The 12,500-nt window shown below is 45.8% G+C and overlaps 1 protein-coding gene across 1 annotated transcript in view; it reads left to right on the top strand.

Annotated features, from left to right (window-relative positions):
- Positions 1 to 3,624: 3,624 nt before the first annotated feature.
- Positions 3,625 to 12,500, top strand: part of LOC125027077 — a 396,417-nt gene continuing 387,541 nt past the window's right edge. Inside the window, exon 1 of the mRNA XM_047615871.1 lies at positions 3,625 to 3,732. The gene's annotated coding sequence lies outside the window, so the exon portion shown is untranslated. The remainder of the gene's footprint in view (positions 3,733 to 12,500) is intronic.

Here is a 12,500-nt window from a genome sequence, read left to right as displayed (position 1 = left end):
TGGTTTCTTCGGCCCTGTTTAGGGGGAAAGAGCTGAGTGGAAAAAAGGTGGTCAGTGAAAGGGTGACGTGGGACGACTAAACGGCCGGTAAGTGTGAAGTGTCACGGGGCGGGATCTGTCGTGGCTTCAACCCTTTTCCTCCTCGTGATCGCCCTCGGGTTCAGGGCTGATGCCCGCCGTCAGGAACACGCGTGTCTTAGGGGATGCTATCGACCCTGACTTTATTTGCTCGGGATTTCCGCCTGTTTTTCATGTCATGGTTTGTGTCATCAGCATCAGAAGTATTTCTTCGCTAAAAGAGAAATATGAATTGATCGCATGTTCGACCTGGGAAACCCCGAGCATCATGCATTACAGTTGTCACGTCCAATGGGATTAGATTTTGACACACCTCTGACCCTTATAAGTTTTAGGATAATTTTGATATTGCGTGAGAAGGGTTATTTTTATTCGCCCTTAAAATCAAGAAGAGTTTCTGATTATTAAAATAAGCTCCTATAATCTGTTTGATTATATAATGCGGATTTTCTACAAAGAAGGATTTTCGTGTCACATAATCTACGGTGTTGGCCAGCCCAGTTTCACATTACTCCGCTGACTCAAATATTGCATAGTTGCATGCACGCTCCTGGACGAGAAAATCCCATACAGTGAGCCATTAAGAGAGCCGTAGGTGCGCTTAATATTACTCCATAAGCTTCCGCGGTTGCAAATTGCAAAGCAGAAATCAAGACGGGTTTGGGCTCCCGCGCCTCGACCCATCTGTGCAGGCAGTGTCGATCTTAACCGCCTGCCTCCTACGAGTATTGGGAACGGTCGCCGTACTCCGCTCTATTCTCTGTTCTCTTGCTCTGTTCGCGGAAATTCCTTTTGTGATATTTTTTTGAGGAATGATTGTCATCGTGATCACAACCGATCGATATTCTTGACGTGGGCGCTGATATTCCCAAAGAGGAAATCGCGGTACAAAATGTTGTGAATATTTTATCGTGTAGTGGTTCCAGCGGGCACCTATATCACCTCGGCACTACATAGGCTTATAACAGACCCCTAAAGTTTATCTGAGCAAATGTAATGGTAGAACAATAACAGCTATCCTCACACAGCGTCGGGATTAACAGTGCTAATGGGTTTAAAATAGTGGAGATTATATCCAAGGTTACTGTCCGTGTGTTGTGGCGAGGTGTGTTTGTGTTAAGTGTTATTTCATTTTTGTTTTGTTTTTATTTTAATGACTCGTGGACTGATTTTTTGTTTGCTCAGGTGACCATTAGTAGGGGTTGTTGTTTTTGGTTCTTTTCACATTAGAGTGTGGAAGAGATAATTGTATTCCTGTGTTATATTTGTATATATATATATATATTTTTTTTTTTAGGTTAGATACACCCTAGTAAATAATTAATATATAATGACTCTTCGTGTCAGTGTCTGCGTCTGTACTTTTTTTCCTGGATAGTATCCTTTTTTTTTCTTTTTATCCTTTTTTTTAGCTGTAGTAAGGCGATTTACCCCTGAAAAAAAAACTTTTGTATTTCGCTAAACGTTGCCCTCTCCAGTTGAGTTCATGGTTGAGTCGTAGCGTCCTGTCGTGGTAGGATTTGCATGCCATGTTAATATCGTGTCATGTATGTCCACGTGTGTATATGTGTCTGTGACTATTTGTATATGTGCATGCGCGAGTATTTCCGTGCGTTCACATGAGCGGGTATGTGCGTGTGAATGCTAAACGCTCCCCACACCCTTTTACTCCCCTCGCCAACCCCCGGACGCCTCTGCACCCCATGACCTGCCCTCGTTCAGTACAAAATGTTCCACGGATAGGTCTTCGCGGTAAGTACTATTGGCCCGGGCGGTGCAAGGGCGAACACTGCACGACGCTACTCGGAAAACGGCCACTGAGAGAGGGGAAGGGAGGGAGGGAGAGAGAGAGAGAGAGAGAGAGAGAGAGAGAGAGAGAGAGAGAGAGAGAGAGAGAGAGAGAGAGAGAGAGAGAGAGAGAGAGAGAGAGGGGGGGGGGGAGTGGGGGAAAGGCGAGAGAGGAGGGGGGCAAGAAGGAGAGAGAGGGGGGGTAGGCAAGAAGGAGAGAGAGGGAGGGAGGGAGAGAGAGAGAGAGAGAGAGAGAGAGAGAGAGAGAGAGAGAGAGAGAGAGAGAGAGAGAGAGAGAGAGAGAGAGAGAGAGAGAGAGAGAGAGAGAGAGAGAGAGAGAGAGAGAGAGAGAGAGAGAGAGAGGGGGGGGGGTTATGAGAGAGAGATGGGGTTGAGGCAACAAGGGGAGAGAGAGAGAGAGAGAGAGAGAGAGAGAGAGAGAGAGAGAGAGAGAGAGAGAGAGAGAGAGAGAGAGAGAGAGAGAGAGAGAGAAGAAAGAGGGGGGGGGGTTATGAGAGAGAGAGGGGGTTGAGCCAAGAAGGGGAGAGAGAGAGAGAGGGAGAGAGAGAGAGAGAGAGAGAGAGAGAGAGAGAGAGAGAGAGAGAGAGAGAGAGAGAGAGAGAGAGAGAGAGAGAGAGAGAGAGGTGGGGAGACAGTGAAAGACAGAGAGAGGGAGAGGTAGTGGGAGTGAAAGAAAGTCAGAGGGGGAGACAGTAAGAAAGAGAGAGGGGGGAGACAGAGAGAGAGAAAGAGAAACGTTTGCTAGTGTTCGTGTAATCATTGTTGTTATTGTTACTGTGTTTGTTCTTCGTTGTTTCTATTGGAGAAATGCTTTAGGATATTTGTTCTTTTTGTGTTGTTGTTCTTTGTTGTTTGTTTGTTTGTTTGTTTGTTCTTCAATTTCAGGTGTGCGCAAAAGAACGGAACAACAGGTGGGCAGGTTGGGTGAAAACTATTGCTTTTATAAGCATATGTTCTTTTCCTTGTTACTTTTTATTTTCTTATTTTTATTATTATATTTCCGTGTCTCATTTTCTTCGGAAACGCAAAGTCATTAGCTTCGCTTGCGGTTTCCACGGGATTCAGAAATCACTGCCATTACAAAGTGATTTTCTGCTTTTGTGTGTGTGTGTGTGTGTGTGTGTGTGTGTGTGTGTGTGTGTGTGTGTGTGTGTGTGTGTCTGTGTGCGCATGTGTGCGTGCGTGCGCTGCCTACTTGAATGTGCGTGTGTGTGTGCTGCTTGTGCGTATGTGCGTGTGTGTGTGTGTGCTGCTTGCGCGTATGTGCGTGCGTGTGTGCGCTACCTGCGCGTATGTGCGTGCGTGTGTGCGCTGCCTGCGCGTATGTGCGTGCGTGTGTGTGTGCTGATTGCGCGTATGTACGTGCGTGTGTGTGTGCGCTGCCTGCGCGTATGTGCGTGCGCGCTTGTCTGCCTGTGTGTGCATATGTCCGCAGTCTTATTCAGCAACTAAATCCGCCCTTTTTCTCCTCTCTTTGCAGATTAGGTGAAGAAACTTGTGCCTGGACGTACCTCGGTGCCTGGAAAGAGAGAGAGAAAGGAAAAAGAAAGAAAAGCAAATTCACCCCAACCCCAAACCCCCCTTCTTCAAAAAAATCCAATCAATTGGTTGAGTGAAGTTGCACACCATAAGTCGTTTGTTATTGAGGTCAGTCGCGCGGGTGTGACTCACCATAGCTGGGTTGATGAGTGTCTGGTCAGTGCGAGATGAGTAAGGTGGGGAACCAGACCAATTCTCAGGATCCGCAAGCCGTCAACTCCAGGACCTTCGTGGGCAACCTCAACACCTTCCAGTGCACCAAGACGGATGTAGAGCGCATGTTCCAGCGCTACGGTCGTATCGCAGGTGAGTACGCCCGTCGTGTGTGTTTGTGTGAGTGTGTGTGTGTGTGTGTGTGTGTGTGTGTGTGTGTGTGTGTGTGTGTGTGTGTGTGTGTGTGTGTGTGTGTGTGTGGACTTCCTGTAAAAGGTGTGTATAAAGTGTACTAAAGGTAAAGAGTTTTTTTCCTCTTACGTGTCCAAGCTTTGTGTAAGTTGATTCATATATGAAGGTGTGTATTTTTATTTTTTTTACATGTCTTTAGGTGATGCATTTAATGTTTGAATAAAAGTGTAAGGGTTTACATAGACTCTTTCTCACACGTATGAAACACACTATTAACGGCGGCATCGAAAGGAGAAGGAGAAAGGAAAGGAGAACTGAAATAAAAGAAGACGAAACTGATAAATAAATAAATGAATAGACCAATAGTCCAGAACTGAAATAACAGAAAAAAGACACGGGCTGCCGCTGTGTCTCGCGGTAAAAGCCTTCTTCAAGAAAGTTTTCGCGCCGGTAAGGTGATCCCCAAGACGGCGGCGAGGACGGCGGCGTCGGCGGCTCAGGGAAGACGGGAGGGAAGGCCGCCGACCTGCCGATTGCCCTAACTTGCAAGAAGAGGTTGTTGTCTCGCCCGAGGGTGCCACCTTCCGCTTGCACCCTCTCGCCCGCCCTTCGCACTCGCCCGCTTCCCTCGACCCTCCCCCCACCCCCCTCCTCCCTTTCCTTCTCCCCCTGGCTCTCTCGCGCGCGCACCCGATACGAGCGAAGGGCTGAGTGGGGGGGGAAGGGGGGAGGGGGGAGGGAGGGCCAGGATAGGTGATAAGGGAGGGAGGAAGCGGGGGGGTAGAGGCATGTGACGTCATGGTGGCGGGCATGTCAGGTCAATACGTTGTTGATCTTTGAGACCTTATCCATCGAAGTTGTTTCCTGTTATTGCTCTTCTGGCAATTGCTTTCTCTGTTTCTTTTATGTATATCTTGGTCTTCATGTTCCCTCATCTTGCGGAATTTAGAAAGACAGCTTTATCTCAATGAAAGTTAATAGATTTATAACTTAAATGAATTTAACAATTGAAAGGAAAAAACATACATAGGGCTCTTCCGAAAACATCGTTGATGACCTTATTCATTTGTCATTTTGCTTACGCATTTATAAGAAGGTTTGTGTGTGTATATATATATGTGTATGTATATGTATATATATATATATATATATATATATATATATATATATATATATATATACGATATATATGTATATATTTTATATATATATTATATATATTTATACACACACACACACGTATACATACATACGCACACACGTGTGTGTGTATGTGTGTATGTATATACATGCACGCGCACAGTATATAGCCTCATTAAAAGATTACACTACGTCATGCCATCATTGCAGCTTAAGAATAACCATTACATTATGCCTTACGATGCATTCCCTCCCAGAGCCGCTCCCAAGGGGGAATGTTGCAGAATGCAGCCGAGGAGCGGGTCCCGTAATTTCTTATGCATACAAAGTACAACATAATGCTGTCTAAATAATCCGTTCATCCCGCCCCGTGGGTCATAAACCACGACCTCGGAGCTTCGGGCCCTGGTGTTGCGACGACCCCCCCCCCCCTCCTGCTATACTTTGCCAACTATCCCTCCTTCGTCACGCCTCATCCCCTCCTGTCCCGTTATCCCCTTATTCTTAATTATTTCCTTAGCTTTCACTTACTTCTCACCCTTGCTCCGTATGTGTATTCTTATCCTCCATCTGGATCTTATTCCAGGGCCTATCGCTAACCTTATCCTTATCCCGACCCAGTCTTTGCCTAACCTTTTTTTCCCTACCCTTCCCCCTTACCCTTACCTTCCCCTATCTTCCCCTAGCCTCCGGATCTCCTATCCACATAATCCCAATTCCTACGCACCCCTTCTTGCCCCTTTTGCTACCCTCCCCCAACCCCCTTCCCCCCAACCTCCTACCCCCAACCTAGGGGCCGAAGACGCCGAGAAGCCGCATCTGAGGTGAGTAGATATGCAAATATGCGAGGCCCCGGATGAGACAAGCCCGGGGGAGGGGGGGAGGGGAGGAGGTAATTGACGGAGCCCGTATGTTTCCCAGGTATCCGAAAATGGAGATTGTGTTGTCTTCCTTCTCATGCTTGGGGAGGGAGGGAGGGAGGGGGTAAGGGGGAGAGGAAGGGTTGGCAAGGAGAAGGAGGAGGAGGAGGAGGAGGGAGGGAGGAGGAGGAGGAGGAGGAGGAGGAGGAGGAGGAGGAGGAGGAGGGAGGGAGGAGGAGGGAGGAGGAGGAGGAGGAGGAGGAGGAGGAGGAGGAGGAGGGAGGAGGAGGAGGAGGAGGAGGAGGAGGAGGAGGGAGGGAGGGAGGGAGGGAGGGAGGGGGTTGGTGGAAGATGGACCAAAGGAGGGAGAACAGATAGGGGTTGGGGTGGGAGGGAAAGGTGGAAGAGGGGAAGGGGGGGAAGGGGTGAAGGAAGGGAGGGAAAGGACGGAAGGAAGGGTTAGGGTAAAAAATAGGGTTGGGGGAAGGCACAAGGCCGACAAAATTTGGAGAAGGGGATTAAAGCGAACATTTCCATCGGGTGAGTATCGAAGGACGGGGGGGGGGGGGGGGGGGGTGAGAGGGTGCGGGGAGAAGGAGGGGAGAGGGGGGGAGGAGGTTGAGGTGAGATGGGGATAGAGATTCTTTATGGTTATGATGGATACTTCACCCTGGGGGAGATGCGGATTTTTTTAGGGGGGAGGGGGCGGAAGAGGGGAAGAGGGGAGGGACGGAGGGAAGGAGGGAGGGAGTTGGTTGGTTGGAGGGAAAATTTATGACCGAAGGAAATCATGGCTTTTTTATCTCTAGCCTTATCGAAAGAGAGAGAGAGGAGGGGGGGAGGGGAAGGAGGGGAAGGGGAGAGAAGGAGGTGGAGAAAGAGACAGTCGGAGAGGGAAAGGGAAATGAAATGAAGAGATGAAGGAGAGAGAGAGAGAGAGAGAGAGAGAGAGAGAGAGAGAGAGAGAGAGAGAGAGAGAGAGAGAGAGAGAGAGAGAGAGAGAGAGCAGAGAGCAGAGAAGAGAGGGAGGAAGAGAAGGATGAAAGTAGAGAGAGAGAAAAAGAGGATAAGTGATCGAGAATCCAAGAGAGCGGCGAAAGCAAGGCAGCAAAGGGTTGAATAAGAGTAAATATTCGAGGGCAAAAAGAGGGGAAAAAACCGAAATTCACCTTGTTACACTCGCCTATCATAAAAGTTTACGAATAGAAGATGCCTGAGTGTATGTATAGTTGCAAAAGTTAGGCCTGAATTATGTACAGGGCAAAAGAGGGTGGCTTCTTCCGAGTCAATAAATTGATCAGCATATATACACACCAATCCACCTTCCAAACCTGCATTATTTAGGGTGCTATCTATCACCCTCGCTGCGAAAGGGTGGGCGGCCGGGGAGGGGCAAGGGTGAGAAACAGGAAGAGGCGGAGGAACGGAGGACAAAGAAGGAAGGTTTGGCGAGACAAGGAGGGGGGAAGAAGAAAAAAAAGAAAAAAGAAATGAAAGAAAGATGGAAAGAGGGAGAGCGTGAGGAAGGGAAAGGGTGTGGGCCAAGGAGAAGGGAAGGAAAGTACGAAAGGAGATAAGACAGGTGAATATAGATAAGTAGATAAGGGAGACGAGAAACAAAATTTATATAAATGCAGAGAAAATCTAAAAAAGAAAGAAAGAAAGAAAGAAATAGACGCATTTAAGACACGAAAAGTAATACGATAAAGACACAGCAGCAGAAGAAAGAAAACGAACGCCCACACAAGTAAAAAGAAGTGATGAAAGGCTGAGGTGAAGAAGCACAAGAAGAAGAAGAAAAAGAAAAAGAAGAAAAAAAGAAAAAGAGAGAAGAGAAAAAGAAGAAGAGGAAGAAGAAGAAGAAAAAAAGAAGAAAGAGGCAAGGCAAGAGAAAAATTGAGAGAAAGGAGAGCGATAATGATTTAGAGGAGGCAGTAAGGAGTTAATGACGTGTGAGGTACTGAACACTTAATGAAGAGAGAAATGCTAGCGAGAGAAGGGAGGTGGCGGGGGGGAGGGGGGGAGGGGGGAGGTTATAAAACAAAAAAAAATATTGAAACTAATTATTCTGTTAAGTGGCTGGAATTCTTAAATAATAAGATATAAACTGCAGAAGTTATAATTGTTGTAAGAGCGTGCATAGCTATTCACCTGAGAGATAATCCATTCATGTAATTCTGTTACTGAGTTTCTGACTTTGATGTTATTGAAATTAATATCATTCCAGTTTTTTCAGTCATCCTGGTCATTTCTTTGGGTAACAGTATTTGATGTGATCTAAACATTTTTTTTCCTTTTTTTTCACGAACCAATTTCCCCCTACCCCCCACTTCCACCCCCCCCCCCCTCCCTCTTGTTCAAACCCCCACCTGCGATGTTTATATTACACGTTGTGACAACATTTTATAGTTTTCTACGATTAACTCCAAAAGCATTCCGCGCGGAGGTCATTGTCGGGAGCACATCAAACGCATATTTCCCGGTCTGGATCCTGTGTTATCGCGGCTATAATAACAATATCCCTGCGGTCATCAGTCCCTCTTCCCCTCACCCCCCTATTCGCTCCCATTACCCCCCCCCCTACTTCTCCCCTCACCCTAATTCGCTGCTAAACCCCACCCTCTCCCTTCCCTAGCCTCTCCCCAATTCGATTCCTCTCCCTTCCAGATCCCTTCTTCCCCTCTTCTTATCGTTCCCCCTCACTCTTCCCCCTTCTCTCTTTCTTCTCACCTCTCTCTTCCCCCTTCTCTCTTTCTTCTCCCTTCTCTCTCCTTTCTTTCCTCTTCCCCCTCCCCTTTCCCCTCTTCCCCCCTCTCCTCCCCCTTCCTCGATGGTTCCCCCAACGATATGCGAATGACCGGTAGCTGGCTTCGACCCACACTATTATTATTATTATTATTATTATTATTACACCAATCAGATCTCCCGACAAAGCTACGTGTGATGGTGACAGTGACGGTGGTAATGCTGGCGGGGTTCTGCGCCTGTGATGGTGAGGGCGTCGTTGAATGGTGAATGATGCCTGGAGATAATTTTGGGTTCTTAAATTCCTGTTTTTTTTGTAAGGCAGAGAGAGAGAGAGAGAGAGAGAGAGAGAGAGAGAGAGAGAGAGAGAGAGAGAGAGAGAGAGAGAGAGAGAGAGAGAGAGAGAGAGAGAGAGAGAGAGAGAAAGAGAGAGAGATAGAGAGAGAGAGAGAGAGAGAGAGAGAGAGAGAGAGAGAGAGAGGAGAGAGAGAAGACACGGCCGATATGTACAGCGACGTATGATATTTGGGAGTATTGTCCGGCCATTCTGAAAGAAACGCCACGAGAGAAATCCGGGTAATGCGAAGGAGGCCGATTGGTTGCAGGTGTTTGATCTGTAATGTGTCTGTGTGGTGTGTGTGTGTGTGTGTGTGTGTGTTGTGTGTGTGTGTGTGTGTGTGTGCGCGCGTGCGTTCGTGCATGTGCTTGTATGAATATCAGCGCGGGCATGTGTGAATGTGTGTGTCTATGCGTTTGTGTTTGCATTTGTGTGTCAATGTGCGATCCTTCACAAAAGTAGTCGCAGGTGGGAGAAAAAAAACAACAACAACAACAAACAGGGATCACAAACAGACACAAAACACATCCACGGAAACAAAAAACAAAAGCCTAACGGACGGTCGCCTTTCAGAGAGGGAATTTAGAGGGCCCGCTGGGAGACTGAAGTTACATCGGGAGGAAAAGACAGTTTACCGTGACGGATCCTTCTTATGAGAAAAGAAGCAGGAGGAGGTGGAGGCGGAGGAGGATGGAAAGAAAGAAAAGAGGAAGAAGAAGGGATAGAAGAGGACGGGGGGTGGATAGGATGAAGAGAAGGAGACGAAGGTGGTGAAAAGTAGGGAAGAGGAGGGAAGGGGGGGGGGGCAAAGACTACAAGGATAAGGAAGAAGGGGAGGAGAAGAGGAAGATGAGAGTGGTGGAGAGGAAAAAGGAGAAGATATGAGGAAAGTGAAAGGGGAGAAAGAGAGGAGGACGAAGAGGGAAAAAAGAAGCGCAAATGGCGGAGAAGAGGTTATAGAAAAAAAAAGGAGCATAGAAGGAAGAAGAATGAGGCAGAGTAAAAGGAAGAAAGGGAGGGAGAAGGAGAAGAAAAAAGTAGAAAATGGTGGAGAAGGCGAAATAGAAGGAAGATTCTTAGAAGGATTAGATGACAGAAGAATGGAGCGACGTGTGTAGAGCGCAGAGACACAAGTCAGGCTGTAGATAAAACGGCTCTAAGTATAAGCAGGGTGTTTTGGTTTAAAATGAATGTAGATAATATTCGATGCTGTGTAATACTTAGATATACTAGCATGTGAATATAGATTAATGGACGTATACTTTATCAGTCTGAACTTGGCAGGGAAGCTCCTCCTCCTCCATGGTAGTGGAAGGTGATTGGCTGAGAGCCTGTTCAAGAAGAAATGTGATTGGCTCGTGATGACACGCTTGATGCCACTGAATGTTTAAACTATTTTTAGGGATGAATCCAATTGACATGACTCACAACAAGCTTTTAATTATTATAAGGCAATAAGAAAGCCCTTTTGATCATTTGTTTATCGAACCCTGCAGTAACTGAATGTCGGGGCGAAGCTTAAAACAGAACCAAACGAATGGCTGTCGATGAGACGTAATTTCCCGCCAAATCCTCAAATCTTTTGTTTTTTCTTCAGCGTGATCTTTTAAGCCCGAATATATTGAAGTTAATTCTTCCCGAAAATTATTGAGGAAGCCTTTTTACATGTTATTTTACAATGAAAACTATATGTATTCATTTGGTGTGTTTGAACATCTAAACTATATATATATATATATATATATATATATATATATATATATATATATATATATATATATGCATGTATGTATGTATATGTATATTTAAACTCAAACACACATACATACATTCAAATATATCGCTCGAAGAGACAAAAATAGACCATGAAACCGGCAGGCGCGGCTTCCATCGAAAATATATGATGCAGCTGAACAAAACTGGTTTTAAGGTTGGCCAAAGTCGAGCGCTATCTTGAGGAAAGAGACATTGTGGAGCAAAACAAATGTTATCATAATATATACGAGCTTTCGTGAATCCTGTGGCAGCTGTTGGTGAAGGGAAGAACCGCCTTCTGTCAGGGATGCACAAGGGCGAGAGTTCAGTGGGCGAGAGAGACGCTCTTATTATCATTATGAGTCCAAATATTTTTTAAAAGGTGGGAATAAAAGCAATAAGAATTTTTGCATCTACGCCAAATTCATCTCCCTCTCTCTCTCTCTCTCTCTCTCTCTCTCTCTCTCTCTCTCTCTCTCTCTCTCTCTCTCTCTCTTTCTCTCTTTCTCTTTTTCTTTCTCTCTTTCTCTCTCTCTTTCTTTCTCCTTTTCTCTCTCTTTTTCTCTCTCTCTTTCTCTCTCTCTTTCTCTCTCTCTTTCTCTCTCTCTCTCTCTCTCTCTCTCTCTCTCTCTCTCTCTCTCTCTCTCTCTCTCTCTCTCTCTCTTTCTCTCTTTCTCTTTTTCTTTCTCTCCTTCTCTCTCTCTTTCTTTCTCTTTTTCTCTCTCTTTTTCTCTCTCTCTTTCTCTCTCTCTTTCTCTCTCTCTCTCTCTCTCTCTCTCTCTCTCTCTCTCTCTCTCTCTCTCTCTCTCTCTCTCTTTCTCTCTTTCTCTGTCTCTCTCTCTCTCTCTCTGTCTCTCTCTCTCTCTCTCTCTCTCTCTCTCTCTCTCTCTCTCTCTCTCTCTCTCTCTCTCTCTCTCTCTCTCTCTCTCTCTCTCTCTCTTTCTTCTTTCCTGTCTTGCTTTCTTTATATCTCTCCCCCCATCTCTGTCGTTTCTAAATGGCATTCGTTTATAAATACTCGCGAGAGTACCATAGTGCCAGCTCTTGGCTGAGACGGAGTACTATAATTAGTTACGGGAAATGTATTAGCGTTATTTTTTTCTCGCTCCTCTCTCTCTCTCTCTCTCTCTCTCTCTCTCTCTCTCTCTCTCTCTCTCTCTCTCTCTCTCTCTCTCTCTCTCTCTCTCTCTCACTCCTTTTTAACAGAAAACACCTGCCACAACAGCCCTGTTGCTGCCAGCACCTACCAACAGAAGGGGAAACGGAGACAGGGGGCCGTTGCCTCCCCCACCCCCATCGTCCTCTCCCCCAACAACCGCTTACAGAAAAGCTTTTTTTTTAAGTATAAAGTTAGTTGAGCTTTATATTAATCTATACGTTCCGCTTCTGCATGTAATTTCAAAGTTTGATCATCATCCCCGGCTACGTGATGTGTTGCTGGGATTTACATTGTAAAGATGATGATGTTTGGAGGGAAAAAAGGGTTGTTTTAGTTATTGTTATCGTTAAGGCAGAGAGTCCGTGTGAGGTTCGCAGGTTTACATATGATTAGGGATGATTTAGTTTCTCGGTCTGTGTCAAAAGATTCTTTTTTTTTTTTTTCTTTTTTTTTTTTTTGTTATGAATCAGTATTGTTCTTTAAATTGGTGCTTATTTTTTAGTCGTAAGTCTTCGTGTATTTCGTCGGTACGTATTTATCCCGATGGAAGAAGATTTAAGGCGACTTTCTTCGTATGAAACGCCTTCCAGATCAAATTATATAACTTTCGATGAGAAACAAAGTAGTGAATATTATATTCCTTTTTATCTTCCCACTCCTTGTCCTCGCTTTTCTTTCACCTCTCCATACCTCCCTCGTCGCTCTGTTTCTTTCATCCTTTCTCCTCTTGTTC

Source organism: Penaeus chinensis, chromosome 7, assembly GCF_019202785.1.
Source record: "Penaeus chinensis breed Huanghai No. 1 chromosome 7, ASM1920278v2, whole genome shotgun sequence".
Taxonomy (NCBI): domain Eukaryota; kingdom Metazoa; phylum Arthropoda; class Malacostraca; order Decapoda; family Penaeidae; genus Penaeus; species Penaeus chinensis.
This window is presented reverse-complemented; position numbering and strand designations above follow the sequence as displayed.